We start from the raw sequence: 20,000 nt of genomic DNA on the forward strand, positions 1-20,000 counted from the left end.
TTTTCTCTCTTTCATTCATTCTCTCTCATTCTCTCTTTCTTTCATTCTCTCATTCTCTCTCTCATTCTCTCTTTCTCTCTTTCTCTCATTCTCTCATTCTCTCTTTCTCTCATTCTCTCATTCTCTCATTCTCTCTCTCTCTCTCTCTCTCTCTCTTTTTCTCTACATCTTTGGGGGATAATTATTGGGACATCAAGGCCCACCACCTCCTTCCCAAATCAATACCAGATGAGAGCATAAGCACATCCATATGTCAGTTATAAACACACACCCAACCACTGGCACGCAAACACACATACACACACGCACACACATAACTGCTGTCGCACAAACAGACACACTCATACTGAAACACACAACTGCTGTCGCACAAACACACACACTCATACTGAAATACACACACACACACACACACAGTGTCATAAGGCATGAGAGCTTTTGATCTTGATCTCTCTCACGCTCTGTTCATCTCTTTGCCTTTCCTTTCTTTATCTCCACTCTCCCATTTCCTCCACCCCTCTCTCTCCCATTCTCTCTCCATCCCTCCCTCTCTCTTTCTCTCCACTCTCTCTCTCCCATTCTCTCCATCCCTCCCTCTCTCTTTCTCTTTCTCTTTCTCTTTCTCTCTCTCTCTCTCTCTCTCCCTCTCTCTCTCTCTCCACTCTCTCTCTCTCCCATTCTCTCTCTCCATCCCTCCCTCCCTCTCTCTTTCTCTTTCTCTCTTTCTCTCTCTCTCTCTCTCTCTCTCTCTTTCTCTCCACTCTCTCTCTCTCTCCCATTCTCTCTCCATCCCTCCCTCCCTCTCTCTCTCTCTCTCTCTCTCTCTCTCTCTCTCTCTCTCTCTCTTTTCTCTCCACTCTCTCTCTCTCCCATTCTCTCTCTCCATCCCTCCCTCCCTCTCTCTTTCTCTTTTCTCTCTCTCTCTCTCTCTCTCTCTAGATAGATAGGGCTTCAAATTGAGATTCAAATCAGCTCTTTTTGCATAACAAATGTTGGCAAGATTAAGAAGCACACATGGAGCACACATCATATAAATCACTACTGCTCTCACTGAGGGCCAGATGTACTAGTGCTTTTGCGTCCACTTCAGGCGTATTTGTCGCAAAGTGTAAAATCATTGTGAGGTATGTACAAACAGGCCGCAATGATGTTAATGTATGTGCACGCACGCACGCACGCACGCACACACACACACACAGGTAAACACTTGTTTATAATATTAGTGGCAATCTGGTCTGTAAAGGATAAAGACAGAATGGGATAAACACATGTTTAATGCAGAATATAATTGATGTGTGATGTCCATCTGTCTGTCTCTCTCTCTATCTGTCTGTCTCTCTCTATCCGTTTGAGTGTGTACAGCGTTCTCTTGGCTGTGTGTCTGTCTCTCTGTCTGGAGTCAAATGAGGACAGACAAGGGAGCTGGTTCCCATGGTGAGTACACTATACAGGTTTTATGATGGAGAATGTGGTCCCTCATCCTACCACACACACACACCTACACACACAAACACACAGACATGTCACACACACACACACACACAAACACAGACATATATACAACCCCCCCACACACACACACACACACACAGACACACCACACATGCAACCAGGAGCGCTGCTAGTTAACTTGGGCCCTATGACAGACCATAATTCTGGGCCCCCCGATAACACACACACACACACACACACACACACACACATACAAACAAACTTAAGTATAAGTATTAAGTATATACTCTTTTCATCCCGTAAGGGAAATTTGGTCTCTGCATTTATCCCAATCCGTGAATTAGTGAAACACACTCAGCACACAGTGAACACAGTGAGGTGAAGCACACACTAATCCCAACGCAGTGAGCTGCCTGCTACAACAGTGGCTCTCGGGGAGCAGTGAGGGGTTAGGTGCCTTGCACAAGGACACTTTAGCCGTTCCTACTGGTCGGGTTTCGAACCGGCAACCCTCCAGTTACAAGTCTGAAGCAGTAACCAGTAGGCCAAGGCTTAATTTGTGACCATGCATTCTCGGCTTCATTGTAAATAAGGGCATCCCTCAGTGAACTTTCTGAGAAATTACATAAAGTTATACTACTAGGCTACTACTACTACTACTACACACACAGACACATGTCCAGCGCACCCCACACACACACACATACAGACACAGACACGGACACACACACACATATACACACACACTCCTGCTCACACACTCCTGCTCACACACACACACCACACACACTCACCAAACACACACACACACACACACACACACACACACACACACACACACACAGAGAGACATGTCACACATGTAACACACACACACACTCCTACAGACACACTCACATCATACAGACACACCACAAGACACACACACATACAAACACACTTTCTTTTATCATAAACAAACAATGTAGACATATGCATGTCATATGTACACGTAGTCTACACAGAACACCCACACACACAAACACACCTCCTATGACACAACACCCTAGTCACCAAGTCCATAAGCATTTACACTTGGTTTATGTTATTTTAACCACATTTTAACATTTATACATGCTGTACACACAGGAAGACACACAAGACAGTAAAACTATCAAACACTTGCGCTCAGAAAGAGGTGATTGTTAATGTCATTGGGATTTTGTTAATGTCATTGTGATTCACAAATTGCTGTTGCAGTTTTTGATTTGCGAGTTTAGAGTCTAAACATTCACATGTACGCACACACACACACACACACACACACACACACACACACAATACGTGTGTATCTGTTTGGAGTGTAAACTCATTCTCTCTCTCACACACATAGCCTGGAAAGTTGTGGCCTAGCCTTCCCCCGTTTTGCCCTTGAGCAAGGGAACTTAACCTCTAAGTTGCTCCAGGGACAAGGGCCCTTGTAATATAATTGAGAGTCGCTTTGGGTAAAAGTGTTATAGTGTGTGACGTATGGATAAGGAGGCCGGCTTAAATATCCTGGCGGTAGAAGACAGGTGAGTTAATGGCTGTCAATCATCCCTAAGGGCTCCTCCCGAACTTTGTTTAGAAAACATCATTAAATGTAAATGTGGGAGAGAACAAGATTGGGTGGGATTGGGAATTGACCAATCACGCATCAGATTTGAACTGGGTCCCCCGTGGGTGTGTGTCGTTGTCCTTTAGGTCTTTGCATGCAGCCCTGGTGTCCATTGTCTGTTAGCTGTCCCGGGGGCAGACGCCAATTCACAGACAGGCCTTGCGTTTTTCTAAGGGGGGTCACAAATGCATTGCTGTTGCGGGAATTTAAATTGATCACGGTAGTTTAAGAGTTTAAGAGACATTAATCGACACTGGGGTTACAACAACTGAATTCAATCAGATTATCTAGTGCCAAAAATGACTGAAGTGTGGCCTATTATTAGGCTACTTGTAATTACAAGCTTACACTTGACAAAACATTCTAATAAGAAAATGTAGATGCTTGGGGTAGCCTATAACCCATTGTTGTAAAGGAATGTTGTAAGGAATGGAGAGAGAAAGCTAGAGAAGTTTAGAAATGTGTTTGGAGAAAGTAAACCTGCTGTTGAGACTAGAGTGAGTCATATTCAAAATAAAACAAAAAAATAAATCCGAAGACAAAACCAAAGTTCATTTGTAAACCATTTTCAGATAAAGAGAAATGTAGCTAATTAACCAGCATCAGAGTGAATGTTTAAACAATACAATGGCACCCTATATCTATACCGATATTGAATATGGCAGCTGGCTTTTGGATTCACAATTGAATGAATTGTAGATTGTTGACTGAATCATGGCGCACCTCTGTCTGTGACAGTTTCACGTTGATTTTCCTTCCTTCTATGATTTAATTAGTTGCCGTTTGGCTCTCCTGTTTCCATGTGAGAGCCTGGTTTTAACATCAGAACACCATTTAATAATTTGTATCACTCGGACGGATTTTATAGGGCAAGATCAATAATCTTATCTCTCACTGTGTAGATTCCTCTCATGGCATGGGTGAACTGTGATATGTGGGGCTCTGTCATCACTGTTGTGTCTTTGGACAACCCAACTGATGATGAATGACTTGGGTGTCGAATGTATATGGGTGTCTGTCCCCACAGGCACCCACTGTTTGTGCAGTAGGCTTTCTATCTCTCTCTCTCTCTCTCTCTCTCTCTCTCTCTCTCTCTCTCACTCTCTCTCTGAGTGTGTGTGTGTGTGTGTGTGTGTGTGTGTGTGTGTGTGTGTGTGTGTGTGTGTGTGTGTGTGTAGAGGCAGCCGTGGCCTACTTGTTAGGGTTTCGGGCTTAAAACTGAAGGGTTGCCAGTTTGATCCCCGACCAGTAAAAATGTGAGCACCGCACTCCCATGCCCACATCCACGGCTGAAGTGTCCTTGAGCAAGGCACCTTAACCCTCACTGCTCCCCAAGCACCTCTGTAGCAAGGCAGCTCACTGCTCTTGGTGTGTGCTTCACTTCACTGTGTGCTCTGTGTGTTTCACGGATGGGATAAATGCAGAGACCAAATTCCTCATACAAAGTATACTTGGCCTATAAATCTGATTACATGACATTTACATGTGTGTGTGTGTGTGTGTGTCAGTGATAGAGAGAGACGCAACATGAGAGAATGAATTTGATTGTGATTTGTATCACACTGGTAGAAAAAGTTATTTTTTTTTTAATTTTCGAAAGTTTGAATCCCTGACTCTACCTAGAGAAAGATCAGTTTGGTCCTAATGATTTAGTATTCACGCGGCGAAGGGATTTACAATGTGGATTGTTGACTGAATCATGGCGTACCTCTGTCTGTGACAGTTTCACGTAGATTTCCCATGCCTAAACTGTCATTAATTATCGATTGTAAAAAAAAAACCATTGGAGGATATTTTTTTTCAGACACATCAGTCAAATTAAAAGACTAGTATTTAGACCAATCATGTCGCCACAGAGGCTGGACCTCCGAGCCCAGGTTGGTGTATCGCATAACAAACCTTTCAATTACGCTGCGCGTTTCAGCGGTGCCGCACCCTCTCTTCAGGCGCTCGGGGATTAGCCAACCCAGGTGAAGGACAACACGACAGTCACTCAAAACTTCACAAAGGGACTTTGGTACTGCCAGTTTTGTCGGTGCCCAGGTGTGACCTTTTTTTTGTTTTATTAAAGGAACCGGGAGATTTTGGAAAGTGGATAAGTTATGCAGCCGTATGAAAAGAGGAAATAATTCAAAGGTAAGGGAACAAGGATTTCTCGCTAATATTGCTCAACTTCCCTCGACCTGTGAATAGTAGATAGTCTGTGTGGCGTTGGCATACGAGTGAAAACGCCGTGAGCGCTTCCTTGAAATCTGCAAGTCGCTTGTTTCCTCCCTCAACTGTTTTTACAAGTGACTCTGTCATTTGAAGTTTTAAACGCCGCAGAAGTTTTGGGTAAAGTACCGTTGTGTTGTTTGGGAAAGTAAGTTACTTGTTTCAAAGACCCTGAGTAGGCTACAGTACCAGGTCCTTTTCAGAATTGGCTTTGGCGGCTTGTTCAGTTTCCGAAAGCATGTCCGTGTACATTTCTGGCGTGCCACGGCACTCATAGGTGATAAGGAGGACTGTGTATTTGACCGTACAACGTCTACGTGTGTACGCAGAAAAGGAATCCCCGTGCTTTGCGTGTGGCCTAATAAACAACACAGACCGGTCTGGAGAGAGAAAGGTTTAAGTTCGTGTGTTTTACGCCTACTTCGAAACACTAACGTTACACGCAGAAACTTCCATCGAATGTCTAGTATGACTGATAAAGGCACACGGAAACGTCTACAGTTTAGATGAAAACTCATGGATGATAAATGTATAGGCCTATCCTTTTTCCATTAGTTAATGTTATTTTCATATACATGCAAGTTATTATGACCGCCGCGCAGCGAAGCGGCGGTCATATAGGTTTAGTCAGATTTTTTTTTTTTTTTTTTTTTTTTTTTTTTTTTTTTTTTTTTTTTTTTTTTTTTTTTTTTTCGCATGTCCAAATTTCCGTCAATGATTCCTGGGACACTGAAAGACCGGGGTAGACAAAACTTGGTGGGCATGTAACCCCATATGGATAGCATGGAACCATCGTTTTTCGTTTTGATCTGTAGCCCCCACGCTGGACTGCACCCCCGAAAGGAGGGTAGGGCAGACACAGTTTTCTGTGAATATCTCGAGAACCGTAAGGTTTAGGAGGACCATTATTTTTTTGTATGTTGATCTCAAGGGGCCATGTCAACGCATTCCATAACCACTCATTTCATGTATAGCGCCACCTAGTTAAACACAAAAAGTAAAAAATGAGGTGGTGTAATTGAAGGTATCTGTGACCTAACATAGTCAAAACTGCACGAAATTGGAAGTGTAGGATCATTATGACACCCTCTGTATGCACGCCAAGTTTTGTGGAATTCCGTTCATGGGGGCCACACAATAAATTAATTTATGTTACTATACACCAACTGGCCTGTAGGTGGCCGGAGACAGTTTTCTGTGAATATCTCGAGAACCGTAGGGCCTAGGAGGTCCACCTTTTTTTGTATGTTGGTCTTAAGGGGGCATGTCAACCCATCCCATTACCACTTATTTCATGTATAGCGCCACCTAGTTAAAAATTAAAAAGCATAAAATTAGGTGTTTTCATCTCAATATCTCTGGCTGACAAGGTCAAAACTGCACAAAATTAAAAGTGTAGGATCATTATGACACCCTCTGAATGCATGCCAAGTTTTGTGTACTTTCGTTCATGGGGGGCCTTACAATAAAATAATTTATGTGTACATTTAGTGACGTACACCAACAAGGATTCCCGGGACACTGAAAGACCGGGGTACACAAAACTTGGTGAGCATGTACCCCCATATGGATAGCATGGAACCGTCATTTTTCGTTTTCATCTGCAGCCCCCCCGCTGGACTGGACCCCCCGAAAGGAGGGTAGGGCAGACACAGTTCTCTGTGAATCTTTTATGGTATGTTGGTCTCAAGGGCCCACATAAACCTGGCTCATAATCACTCATTTGTGATTTGCCCCCCTCCGGTAAAAAAATGAAAATCAGTAGGATTAAAAGAAAGCCAAAATAAATATTCATCATCATCATCATGGCTGCATTTTCAGTATTGGCGAGAAGTAGTCGTTTGTCCACTAGATGGCGATCGTTGCAGTGAGGCGTAATTTTGTTGGAAGTTAAAAGGGGTTGGAAAAACAATGGACGCTTCATACAAGGACTGTAATTTACCGCAGCTTAACATCTAATAAGGATAGGGCGATGTTCACATGAAGTGTAATTCCCATTTCTTCTTGAAGCGGAAATAAATCTGAGGATGTTTATCGGACATGCTTGGTTTGTACTGCAGGTACGTTAATCTTGTAATATCAATAAGGACCTAGGTAATGTTACCGTTAGCGTTGGTTGAGTGATGGAGGCATTTGATTTATTGCATTTGTAGAAAACTATAAATGCGGTTATACCAAGCAAATGTATAGCAGCACTGTTTGTATCTTCGACTGTCATTTATTGCACGTGCTACAAAATCATTCTGTGCAATGGAAGATTTACCAACGTTACACCCGGTCTGATGCAGTTTTGCCTATACATGCGTGAGACTGAGACGCCTGTTTATTTTGTTTTAAGTGCGTGCAGGGTGTGAGAGGGGGAATCGATGTGCTTTGATTACAGCTTGGTAGTTGTAGTCTGTGAAATTAAAAAGCGACGCGTGTGTGTGAAGTATCCAAACAATGACACCTTCATTTCATTATGGCTGTTTTAGCAAAACACCTTAAGCTACTGTGTAGTAGGTCCCATTTAGAAGTGGCTACTTCATTTTATGCTTTCATTGACTCATGGAGCTGCGTGAATGTTATTACAACTTTTTAGCCCACGATATGACAGTTTAAGTCCGCTTGATACTGTAAGGCGAAGCCATTGGTTTCCAAAGGAGATTTTATTTGTGTCGCCAGCATAGCCTATTGACAATTTATGTTGTCAATAGGCCTACCTTATAATCCTACCTGTAGCTTAGGGAAGCTAACAACTTTCTATTAGGATCTAGTTTGTTAGTTACCGTTTTGTCATAACTCCCTGATGCATTTTTGCATTTAGAATAGCCAGAGCGTGTATATCTCAATCGAAAATTAAACAATATCGGTGCCTATGGACTAGGCTGGGTGAACCCAGCCTGATCTGCCCGCTATTTATTTTTTGATTTCTTAAAAGATTGAGCTTGGTCTGATGAAAGCCAGACTAGCCATGGACCTCAGTTAAACAATGCAAGGGAACATGAATCAGCCTATATTTGCACTAACAATAACGGACAAAAGCTCTTCAACGTTGGCCCGTTAAAATGTGTATGAACAGTCTAGCGACGCATTTCATCAAGGCCCATTTGGACATGTCAGTTATTTGCACCACTGGTTAGATGTAAAACAGCACTTCGTTTCAGACTAGGCTACTGTTACTTAATTTGTGCATTAACAATAACGTTTCAGACTACTGTTACTTAATTTGTGCATTGACAATAAAGTATTACATGAACTAAAGATGACTAAAATCTTATGTAGAAGAAGAAACATTCACAAAAAATCCATCCATCCAAAAATGACCTTTGTTTTGATAGCTGTTGAAAACGGCATGGAACTGACAGAGATGTTTTTGTTTATAAATACATAAAAAAAATAAATAAATAAATAACATTATGCTGATACCTTTTGCTTTTCCCAAATACAATGTAGCCTACAGGTGTAAGTGACCTTTCATCAATCCAGTTGCAATGGATGAACTGTGATGAACTGCCCTACTTGTGATTGTTTAGAGATTTTAAAGGTTTTATAACAATTCTACATCTTCTTTGGCTATTCTACAATCTATTCACCTTTTCAGCACCAGTAGGGTACTTTCTGTGCAGCCGCACACACACACACTCAGGCATGCCAAACAAGCATACACAAAAGTTTCAAGAGTGGGGGATGGAGTAAAATATGGAGACAAATTGAAGTGTGATTTATTTTCGCGGAACGGATGTACAGGACTGAGCGGCGGTCATATTTTGTACCGCTATGCGGTACATCTAGTTTTACTGTTCGAGTAGTAGCCTACTATGTTGGCTATGACTATGTTAGAAACCTGTTGAAAAAAGTTGTAGCCTAAACTGTGGAATTTCCAGGTCACGGAGGCGGCTGTTCCTTATCAACAAAATGTTTTGGATTTGCGCTGGGGGCTGTTTTAGTTACCTTCAAAACATTACGTGGAAGTATTAGTCTAGGCCTACGTCTATTTACAACTTTAAATGAAGACATATGCCGCACGTATAGGCTAGGCGTAGTCCTTAAAATATGTATGAACTGAGGTGAAATGGTCGCTCGACTGCCACAAGCAAGGACAGGCGCATTTCTTTGGTTCTTCGCACCCCGTTGTTTGATACAGAAACAATGATGTTAGGCTTTCGATGGAATATCTTTCCTAAGCATACGGGACAACCCCTCTATCATGTTTTGTCAAGGTTATGATATGTGCGCTCATGTTTGTTCTCCAGAGTAGGCTATAAACCTCAGTCCTCGGCGGTAGCATCTAAAAGGTAACCTATAGTGGGGATGTAATCGCCACAGTGATAACTTAACGTAAAGTAATCCTAACCATGTGAAGGGGGCGTCCAGCATAATATCATGGCCATATTCGCGTGCATTTGCGGGAAGTGTTTTGAGCATGACCGCCGGTAAAACGTGCCTTTAAAGGCCTGGTCCACGCGCTGCTCTCCGTGACCTTCGCCCTCCTCCTGCCGCAAAGGTTAATTGGGTCATTCTCTCTCCTTCCGTAGTGGTGCCGCCTGTATCGCATCCACTGCAAACTCTAACCATGTGTTCTGCCCTGCAAAGCAAATGTGCGGTATCTAGGAATATCTATGAAAACCCCTATATCTTCAGGAAACGTTTCAGTAGATCAGAATTTGATTGATTAATCGGAGGATATGGCATTTTATAGTGGCGTAAACAGGTGAATTTCACAAAAAATGCAGATGCTGCACTTTGATACTGCACACTTGTAACCGGAGGGTTGCCGGTTCGAACCCCAACCAGTCGGCACGGCTGAAGTGCCCTTGAGCAAGGCACCTAACCAATCACTGCTCCCCGAGCTCCGCTGTTGTTGCAGGCAGCTCACTGCGCTGGGATTAGTGTGTGCTTCACCTCACTGTGTGTTTACTGTGTGCTGAGTGTGTTTCACTAATTCACAAATTGGGATAAATGCAGAGACCAAATTTCCCTCACGGGATCAAAAGAGTATATACTTACTTATACTTTGTAGGGCAGTGTTGTGTTTGTCTGATTTCATGCCTCTACATATAAGTTGAGATTGTTGTGCATACCAGTCCCTGCAACAGGGATGTATCAAGGACTCGTGAAGGAAACTGAAGAAACTCTGTATCCAGTGCTTGTGAAGGCCCCTGGAACACACCAGCCGTCACTGAAATTTGAGATTTTGGAAAATTTATATTGAGAATTCTTTTCCCCCCCACTGGAGGAGGGTGTTATTTGTGGACAGTGTTGATGCGCAAGAAATCCGACTTGTCTAATGACTGTGTGCAGAAGTTAGTGTTGGCTGAAATTCCTGAGGAGTCTGTTTATATATGACACAGCAACAGCTAGCCAGCCGACCTGGGGCTGAGGGAAGTAGAGGCAGGCAGGGCCGTCATGGGTGGGTGTGTCTGCTGCCATAATGACAGGGTTGAACTGTAACTGGTGCTTACTGATTCAGTCCGGTTCGTCCAACCTTGCACGTGTACAGACACACACAGAGACACACACAGACTAACCTCACTCTAAACAATCTTAAATGCATGCATGTAAGCATTCAGTGAGCCTATTGACCTACTTCCTCAGCAGATTGTAGTGTGTGCGTGCGTTGGTGGGTGCATGCATGTGTGTGCGTGCATGTGTGGCTTCTCTCTGTGTGAAAGTCATGCTATCCCACAAACATTCGTACCCTGCTCGACTTCTATATCTATGCAGACTCACGGCTCATTACCACTATGGGGTAGTGAGTACACTGGGTACAAATCCAGTGTCTGGAGAAAAGCCTTAGACTTTGTTTTGGTTTCTAAGTACGTTGTTTTGTGACAACTGGGTAAGTTAACTTTGAGTAAGTGGTAAACCTCTTAATATAAGAGCTGTAGGCTATGGCTTCATTCTCTTAAAAAAAAAAAAAAACAATGCCATAGGGCTCTTGTTGTAGGAGGGTTACCACTTACTTTGAGTTAACTTACCCAGGTTTGTCATTAAACCACGTACATGGAATACCCCCTTAGGCTAATGCCTAAACCACGTACATGGAATACCCCCATGGGAAGTGTTGGTTCTGGGTTGGCTATCTCTGTGGCTTTTGACTGGTGCTGAAGCCTGGTCTTTAGTGGAATAATGCCAACAGATCCAGATATGTCTTATTTTATAGCTCAGTTTCCTCTACTATAAGATGTTCACACACACAAACATACACTCACACAGACATGCAAGCTACACTGAGTTATGTACATGCCCATACACACACACACACACACAAACAATGTCACTTCAGTTTCCTAAACATTGACCTACACTGCGTTCCAAATTATTATGCAAATTACATTTTTCTCAGATATTCCTAAATAGTTGATGTAAATGACAGAGTATCAGTCAAATTTTATTGAACAAACATCTCAATGATAACAGTATTTGTTTCAAAAATAAAAAAACTCAAAATGCACTGTTCCAAATTATTATGCACAACAGAGTTTCAAGACATTTTATAGATTGTAAAGAACTAAAAATGGTCATTTGTTGAATTTGCAGCATTAGGAGGTCATAAATTAAATCAAAAAGTTATTTCAATGAAAAACATCTTAACAGGCCAAGTTACATGTTAACATAGGACCCCTTCATTGATATTACCTTCACAATTCTTGCATCTATTGAACTTGTGAGTTCTTGGAGAGTTTCTGCTTAATGTCTTTGCAGGATGTCAGAATAGCCTCCCAGAGCTGCTGCTTGGATGTGAACTGCCTCCCACTCTCATAGATCTTTTGCTTGATGATGCTCCAGGTCAGGGTCAGGGGAAGATGGGGGGGCCATACCATGAGTCTCTCTCCTTTTATGGCCATAGCATTCTTTGCAGCATGAGATGGTGCGTTGTCATGCATAAAGATGATTTTGCTACGGAAGGCACGGTTCTTCTTTTTTGTACCACGGAAGAAAGTGTGTATGTATGTGTACATACATACATACATACACACACACACACACACACACACACACACACACACACACACACACACACACACACACACACACACACACCGTCAGGGACCCTAAAGGGGCCTACCAGCTCTCTCCCCATGATTCTGGCCCAAACATGACTCCACCACCTCCTTGCTGACGTCTCAGCCTTGTTGGGACATGGTGGCCATTCACCAACCATCCATTACTCCATCCATCTGGACCATGTAGGGTTGCACGGCACTCATCTGTAAACCAAACTGTTTGAATTCCTGAGCCCGCTGCAACCATTTCTGCTCGTGAGTTTTATTTAGGGGTGGCCGAATAGTAGGTTTATGCACACTTGCAAACTTCTTGAGGATCCTACACCTTGAGGTTTGCGGGACTCCAGAGGCACCAGCGGCTTCAAATACCTGTTTGCTGCTTTGCAGCAGCTGCTCTCTTAATCCTATGAATTTGTTTGGCAGAAACCTTCCTTATTATGCCTTTCTCTGCACGAACCCAAAAATACAAATTTTTTCATAGTACGATGATCATGCATAAGTTTTTGGGAAATATCCAATATTTTCATACCTTATCCAATATGTTCATACCTTACCATATCCAATATTTTCATACCTTATCCAATATTTTCATACTTTCATACCATATCCAATATTTTCATACCATATCCAAGGTTTTCATACCTTATCCAAGGTAGTGCACAATTTCACGCCTTTCAGCAGCCGAGAACCTTTTTCTTCCTCATATTGGTTGAAACCTGTGGCATGCTTGATAATGTGGAACATCCTTCTTAAGTTGTTTTCCTTTGATTTTCACCAGGTAAACTAATTATCACAGGTGTCTGAGATTGATTTCAATGATCCAAAGAGCCCTGACACACAATACCATCCATGAGTTTAATTGAAAAACAAAACAAAAAAAATGTTTGTATGACCACTTAAATTCTATTTGCATAATAATTTGGAACACGGTGTATTTGTGTCGCACCATCACAATCAACACTGACCACCACAAAAAGTTTTTTTTTCTTGTCTTTGTTAGAACCCAACACACACACACACACACAACTTTCACACTTTCAACACTTGCATGGACTAGACAAGCATGTACACAGCTGTCCAAGTTTCAGTAGACAGACAGACGGACACCCCAGTGCTGCATAGCCTTACGGCTCCCACACACAGCAGCGTGTGTTGCAGTGCTGGAGACGCATCCCGTCCACTTTAAATGGGCTTACGTCATCCGTTGCCGAACTGAATTGTGGGTCCGTTGCGTCCCGGTGCTCCTGTCACATGCGCTGAAAAGTTCAACTTTTGCTGCACTGACGAACAACAACAGAAGGCACCAGTCAGTCAAATTATGGTTATACTTCAAGTCATTTGCATAGCTATCGTCGGGAACACCCACTGGCATGCGTTGCGTTGATGGAATGCAACTGTGTGTGGGAGCCGTAAGTGCCCCAGCTTTCAGTTATTGAAGCACAGATATAGAAACAGTGTTTCCTCTCAGCTTCTCAGAAATCAAATCTTTCAATCTGGCAGGAATGAAAAAAATATAAAAAACACTAATCACACCTCAAATCTTGGTCTGATTTGGAAAGGCTTAATAGTGTAAATGACTGTGTCTGTGAAAAGATGGTATATTATCCACATCCTTATATGCAGTTGATGTTGCTTGAGCCTCATGTGTCTACATCTTCTCTGAACTGAGGCAGTTGGATGAAGTTGGTTACAAGCTGCTCTTTTTTTCTTTCTTTGGCAAGCTCTGACGTGTTGAAGGCCTGAGAAGCGCCCTGTGCTGTTGACTCTCACAAGTAGGTCAAAACATGTCAGGACTAGCACAGTGCCTTTATTTGTCAAGGTCTTCCATGCAGACGCATCAAAAAAAAACGCAGCATGTCGCTTTTGGTCTTGTTAAGCAGTAGAGTGCATACCGATCATGTTTCCTTGCTGTGTTTGTTGCAGTTATAAGTGCAAGGGCTGGTCGGCTTTTAAAGGGGCGCACCAACTTTTGGGGGAAAATAAGGTTATATGTTGTCTGTCTACCCCAGGGTTAGATGAAAGGATACACGCCCTTATCTTCTCTGTGTGTGCTTTAACCCAGTCTGAGACTGTTAGCCTAGCTTAGCATAAGTGTGTGCAATAACCCAGTCTGAGACTGTTAGCCTAGTTTAGCATAATCCAGTGGAAGTGGGTTAGACCAGTTATCCGTAAAGGGTCTACAGTTGAAAGGGAGCTATGGGTTTTTCCAATCAAAAGAAGACTCCTACTGCCTCTGCACCTCACCCCCTCCCCTTTTTGTGAGGTTTTGTGTCAAAAGGGAGTTTTCTTTGTAGCAGTAGGCTACCCTCTGGGTTCCCACAGATCCGTTTGTGAATCGGGTGGAGGAATTCAAGGCCCTGGAAAGTTTTTAAAAATAGACATAGATACAGGTCTCTGAAAGTGCTTGAATTTATTTTGTGCAAGAAGTTTTTTTGAAAAACATTTTTCCATATGATTCCTTCTGCTGTTTCTCCATTATTTCGCCACCACTTTCGTATGCATTTGTTGCCTGATTTATGTTGGTTACGTGGCACTAAGTGTTTCCCTAGTTGTTGTAGGCATCACTTGGTCTACGCTGACATGACGTTAATGCGCAAAGCTACAACGGTACCTCAGCGTTTGTTTCACACGCATCATAACACATTTAAAAAAAATCGGCTAACGTAGATACGTCAGTAATGTGATGCCTGGAAAGTCTCAAGATATTTGCCTTACCAAATAATATTTCAAAGAATGGTTAAAATATTATTCATATAACTTAAAACATCTGGTTACCTGAGCCTAAATCCATGTAGAAGTTAATTTCAGATCATTTTAGAACACAATTTACAGCTGCTCTAAGCAATGCTGGGTAACATCACTTCTGTTAATGTTCAAACAAAACGGAGTTGGCGCACCCCTCCCCCCCGTGCAACTGTAACTCTGAACGTGCATCTAGGTGAATGGCTGGAAAAGTTTGTGTCATGGTTAGGGTTGCCAACTGTTCCGTAAAATATGGAATCGTCCTGTATTTGAAAGGAAAAAGATGTGTTCCGTATTGAACTGATACGGAATGCATTTTGTTCCGTATTATTGAGAATCAACTTGTGCAAATCCATGACAAATCACCGGAACGCCGCTCAGCCCATCAAAATTGAGCTGAGCCTATTATAATGGTGGAAACCTTTACCTGTTTACATATAAAAAATGTGTTTATGTCTTATTATTGTGTGGTTTGGGTTTTACAGTACTTTACAATCTTATGGAATGTTCCTAATGACATTCTGATCATGGCTGGTGGAATGGCTCCTACATAGTTCATGTCTGGCCTGTGAAGGGTCGGTGCTTTCCCTTCTGGGCCATACGTGGTCTACTTCCCTTTTCCTTGGTCATAAATGGTTATGGTCCTTTGCCTTTCCTGTTGATTCACACCTTTAACTCCTTTGCTTTAACATGTAGTCTGTTTATAACTCCCCTACTTTAACATTTAGTCTGTCTCATTCTTCACCCCCTGTCTAACAGTTCAGCTTACAATAAATGTCACACCTTTCCATACCTATTAATAAATGCAGTAGTCCTGAGACTTATAAAACGTATAGAAATATATAAATGTGTTACTGAAACAAGGAAAAAACACCACAAATGTAGTATATTCATAGCGTTTCGTAGTGTATTCATAGTATTGTAGCATTCATTTGACAGAATTTAGTAAACGGGCCCACAATTTTGTAAAATATTGCACAATTTAGTAAAACAATACATCATACATAATTTTTTTTTCTTGCAATATACACACACACGCACACACGCACGCATGGCTTATATCAATACCCCCCCCACCACCCCAGTAACTGACTGGATGCCAGTGTACTGAAGTCTATAGCCATTATTATTATTATTATTATTATTATTATTATTATCACATTATACACAAAATGACTATAAACTGAGTTATTCACATGTTGTTTTTAAATGACCATAAACAGAGCTATTCCTGTGTTGAAAGGACTATAAACTGAGCTATTCCCATGTTGATCTTCATGTTCCTATGGCTACCCCACGTGCCATTTTAGTCCTATAGACATTACCAAAAAATGCAATCATGCCTTGTTTTATTCGTAATATCTTCATGTGCATTTGTTGCCAAGATCTCAAATATTGGATCAACACTAAAGTATTGTACTGTGGAAAGGGACCTGATGAAACCCATAAATAGGCTGTTTTTGTGTAAACTAAAGCCAAAGCATGTCACACCATTGTAGATTTAGTTTTAACTAACATTACTCTTAGCATTAACCATGTTCTGGTGACTGTCACATTACTGTTGCACCCGCAAGGGAGAGAGCGAGACACTGTTCCGGTTGCACTAGTGTCCGCTCTGGGAATTGTCTCATTGCCAAGGCCACAGTGGCACACACTCCTGTGTGGAATCACATTCGGGTGACGTCACAATGCTCGTGCTGAGGACCCACCTCCAGGCCGAACCCGAATTGGCTGCTGAACGTACCCACCAATGGAGTGTAATGCCTCATGGGCAGGTCGCTGTGGCATTGAACTGACCTGATTACTGACCAGGTCCAGGTGATTGGTCAGGAATATTTTTTAATGCCTAACTGTGGTTATGACGTAAAGGTGTGGTGCTTGACTTACCTGAGGGCATTCCCAAGATCGGAAAATAGTCAGTCACATATAGGCTATGCTCTGGAGAGAAATTACGGGGACTTGGAATAAAAATTATGTGAAATAAAGAATTAAAAGTAGACTAGAACATTTGAAAATAAATTTGACAGACTGTATTTTCAGTCAGTCTATCAACATTTACTTAACCTCTATAGGTAGGCATAGCACAAGTCCAAATCTGGAGTGGGGACTGTAAGAGATGCTAGGGATTGTGGGTGTTTTGTATTATGGAGCTAATTGCTGTTTATGAACACGGCAACAGTTATGCTTGTTGTTTTGAAGCGCTAAATGCTGTTTTAAACAAACCAGGGAGGAGACATAATGTCTGATTGCAGAAAACATGATGTCTGTAATATGTTTGCAGAGTCAACACGACTGTCACCTAATCTGTTAATGTTGCCTGATTGTTGGCACAGGTCTCGCTGCACAGGACGATGTGTAGGGTTGGTTACCTTGGGTACCGATATCGATGCTGGAATCGGTGCCTGATGTTCAGTACCGGTACCCAACAGTACTTTTTTCCGGTATTTTACTCTGAATCGGTAGTGGGTGGTTGGTGACTGGATCGGTAGTGGGTTGTTGGTGACTGAATCGGTAGTGGGTTGTTGGTGACTGGAATTGGTAGTGACTGGATCAGTAGTGGGTGGTTGGTGACTGGATCGGTAGTGGGTGGCTGTTGACTAAAGGGATGATGGTGCAGCTGTTCTTCTGTTCTGTGTTCTGGCTTGTTTTCACCTGGTGTCATCCAAATGCAGGGTTACAATAATGTCATGACAAAAAAGACTAATAGACTAATATCAGCCAGCACTGTCAAACTAAAGCACCACTGCTAACCCACATTTCCATTTATTGATCTGGGGGCGCTTTTCCCAAAACCATAGTTGCTAACCTGTTAGCAACTTGGTTGGCAGTGGGAAATTGCATTAGTGTGCTTAGTTAGCAACTATGGTTTTGGGATATGCACCCTTGGTGGTCAGCCCTCTACCTCTCTAACAGCTGAAGCTCAGACAGAACGCAGAATAAGGCGATCACGGGCTGATCACGTCAAAGAAGCCAACCGCAGTCTCCGCACGTGTCTCTCTGCTCACACATACAACAAAACTCCGCATCAGGCCCCGTCGCCTAAACTATAACCTACAGTACACGTGAATATTAAAACACAAACATGTTTATTCATTATTTAATGTGTCATTCCACAGCAATCCACCATAGTTATTTCTGACCAAGCAGGGGAAACTTGCCTAGCTGTACTGTTTGTTTGTTTGTTTGTTTGTTTGTTTGCGTGCTTGCTTGCTTGCTTGCTTGCATGTATTTATTTGTTTTGCAACGGTGCCAAGAAGGTAAAATGTACATCTGCAGTGGTTTTTCAATTAATATGACATGAATTGGTATATTCTGTAGTACCGATGTAATTTGGCCACTGCCATTAAAAGTACCAGTTTGGTATCCTATCCTAACTGTGTGTGTGTTTTGGATAGTTCAGTCTTAGTTGGGTTTTCTGGAGTGGTGTATAATTAGGTTGCAGGTGATCATCTAGGCCTAAGCTGATCTCTTGGTAGATTCTGTGTGTGTGTGTTTTTCCATGTCCTCAGCGTGTTCGTCTCTTTTCAGGTAAAAATGTGATTCTGTCTGCGTGTATGTGTACCTTTCTTGTTGTTTGCAAGTTTGAGCACCTGTGTGTGTGTGTGTGTGTGTGTGTGTGTGTGTGTCGAGTACATGGCATCCTCGTCAGCTTGGCCTGCTCATCTGCACCTCTAATTGATTATTTGATTGTTAGGACACCTGGTGTCTAGGGTGTCTTTAAAAGGCATCCTGATGCATTGTGGGTTAGAGAGCGGGCGTAGGGTTGTTGGTGGCAGCAGCAGACCGGAGTCTGCGTTTTGTTAGGTTTTGGTATTTCTTTTCTTTAAATTATTTTGCACCACAACATTTACTCAGTGCATCCATACATTTGCCTACACCACTGACTCTACTGACATATTCAGGGTTTTTCTAATTATTTTTGGGTTGGTTATGTTAAACGCTCTCAATAAATTGTTGTTAATCTTCTCTGCAGTGTGTCGTGTACCCTTGCTTTTGTCTCGTCCTCGAGCCAGGACGTTACAGTGTGTGTTTGCGTGTGCTTGTGTGCAGGTTTTACACATGCTACTTGGCCAAGAACAGAAATTTAAGAACAGTGGAAAGAACAGTGTGGTATAGTAGGTGCATTTGGCAACACTGACCACAATGCACAGTGGTTTCCGTGACAACACTGGCCTCCATACCACCAGAGTTCTGTGTGGTAAAAGCTTCTCTATGCACTCTTTAGGCAAGCATCTCCATACAGTCATTGGTCTGCACTTGTTCACCACACAGGCAGCTTTGTTGATAGATGAGTGAATGCTTATTTTGTCTGCAATCGGTTTGATGTCTGAACAATGAACAAAGAATACTGCCAAGCTAGCATGTGTTGTTCAACATGACTTGGCCTACCATCCAAACATCCCAGATGTCTTTTCCAGATGAAAACTGTCCGCAAATTGGGTACCTCACTCTAAATGGGCTTGATTTGCTGTCGGTGAAATACAAACACTGACCACAAGCTTTTAAGGTCAGTCCAGTTTAGTCCACAAATGAGCCTCCAGTTCTGTGAAGTCATATGTTTCAGAAGATGGTTTCATATATCAGAATCCATCAAGTTTTAGACATCACATTCATCAACATGAGGAAAGATTTTCAGTGTGGAAGCTCATATTGTTATAGTTGCCGTTATCTTTATGGTTATCGGCCCTTAAGAGAATTCCGCACAGTATGGTTGGCACCTCAACATTGACATCTTGCACTCACCGTGGCCACTGTGCTGAGCAGAGCAGTCATTAGCCCCATTTGCCTCATGTAAACACGTCAACCGATCAGATTCAGTCTGATCTGATTCAATTTTAAATCGGATTGAAATAAAAACGTCCATGTAAACGTGGCTACTGTTCAGTTGTTGTTCAGTCATTGTGATGTCTTGAATTACTTGTTTTAGGAATGCTGATAACCAACCACGCGGGTCAATTTGGGACATT

General features: G+C 42.3%; 1 protein-coding gene across 4 annotated transcripts in view; it reads left to right on the plus strand.

The window, feature by feature from the left end:
• Window positions 1-5,018: 5,018 nt before the first annotated feature.
• Window positions 5,019-20,000, plus strand: part of lpar2b (lysophosphatidic acid receptor 2b) — a 38,311-nt gene continuing 23,329 nt past the window's right edge. For 3 of the 4 annotated variants that reach the window (XM_048249472.1, XM_048249473.1, XM_048249470.1), the window contains exon 1: window positions 5,019-5,224. The gene's annotated coding sequence lies outside the window, so the exon portion shown is untranslated. Of the gene's footprint in view, window positions 5,225-17,407; window positions 17,475-20,000 lie in introns of those variants that run through there. The other variant, XM_048249471.1, reaches the window with a different exon arrangement.

Source organism: Alosa alosa, chromosome 7, assembly GCF_017589495.1.
Source record: "Alosa alosa isolate M-15738 ecotype Scorff River chromosome 7, AALO_Geno_1.1, whole genome shotgun sequence".
NCBI lineage: Eukaryota > Metazoa > Chordata > Actinopteri > Clupeiformes > Clupeidae > Alosa > Alosa alosa.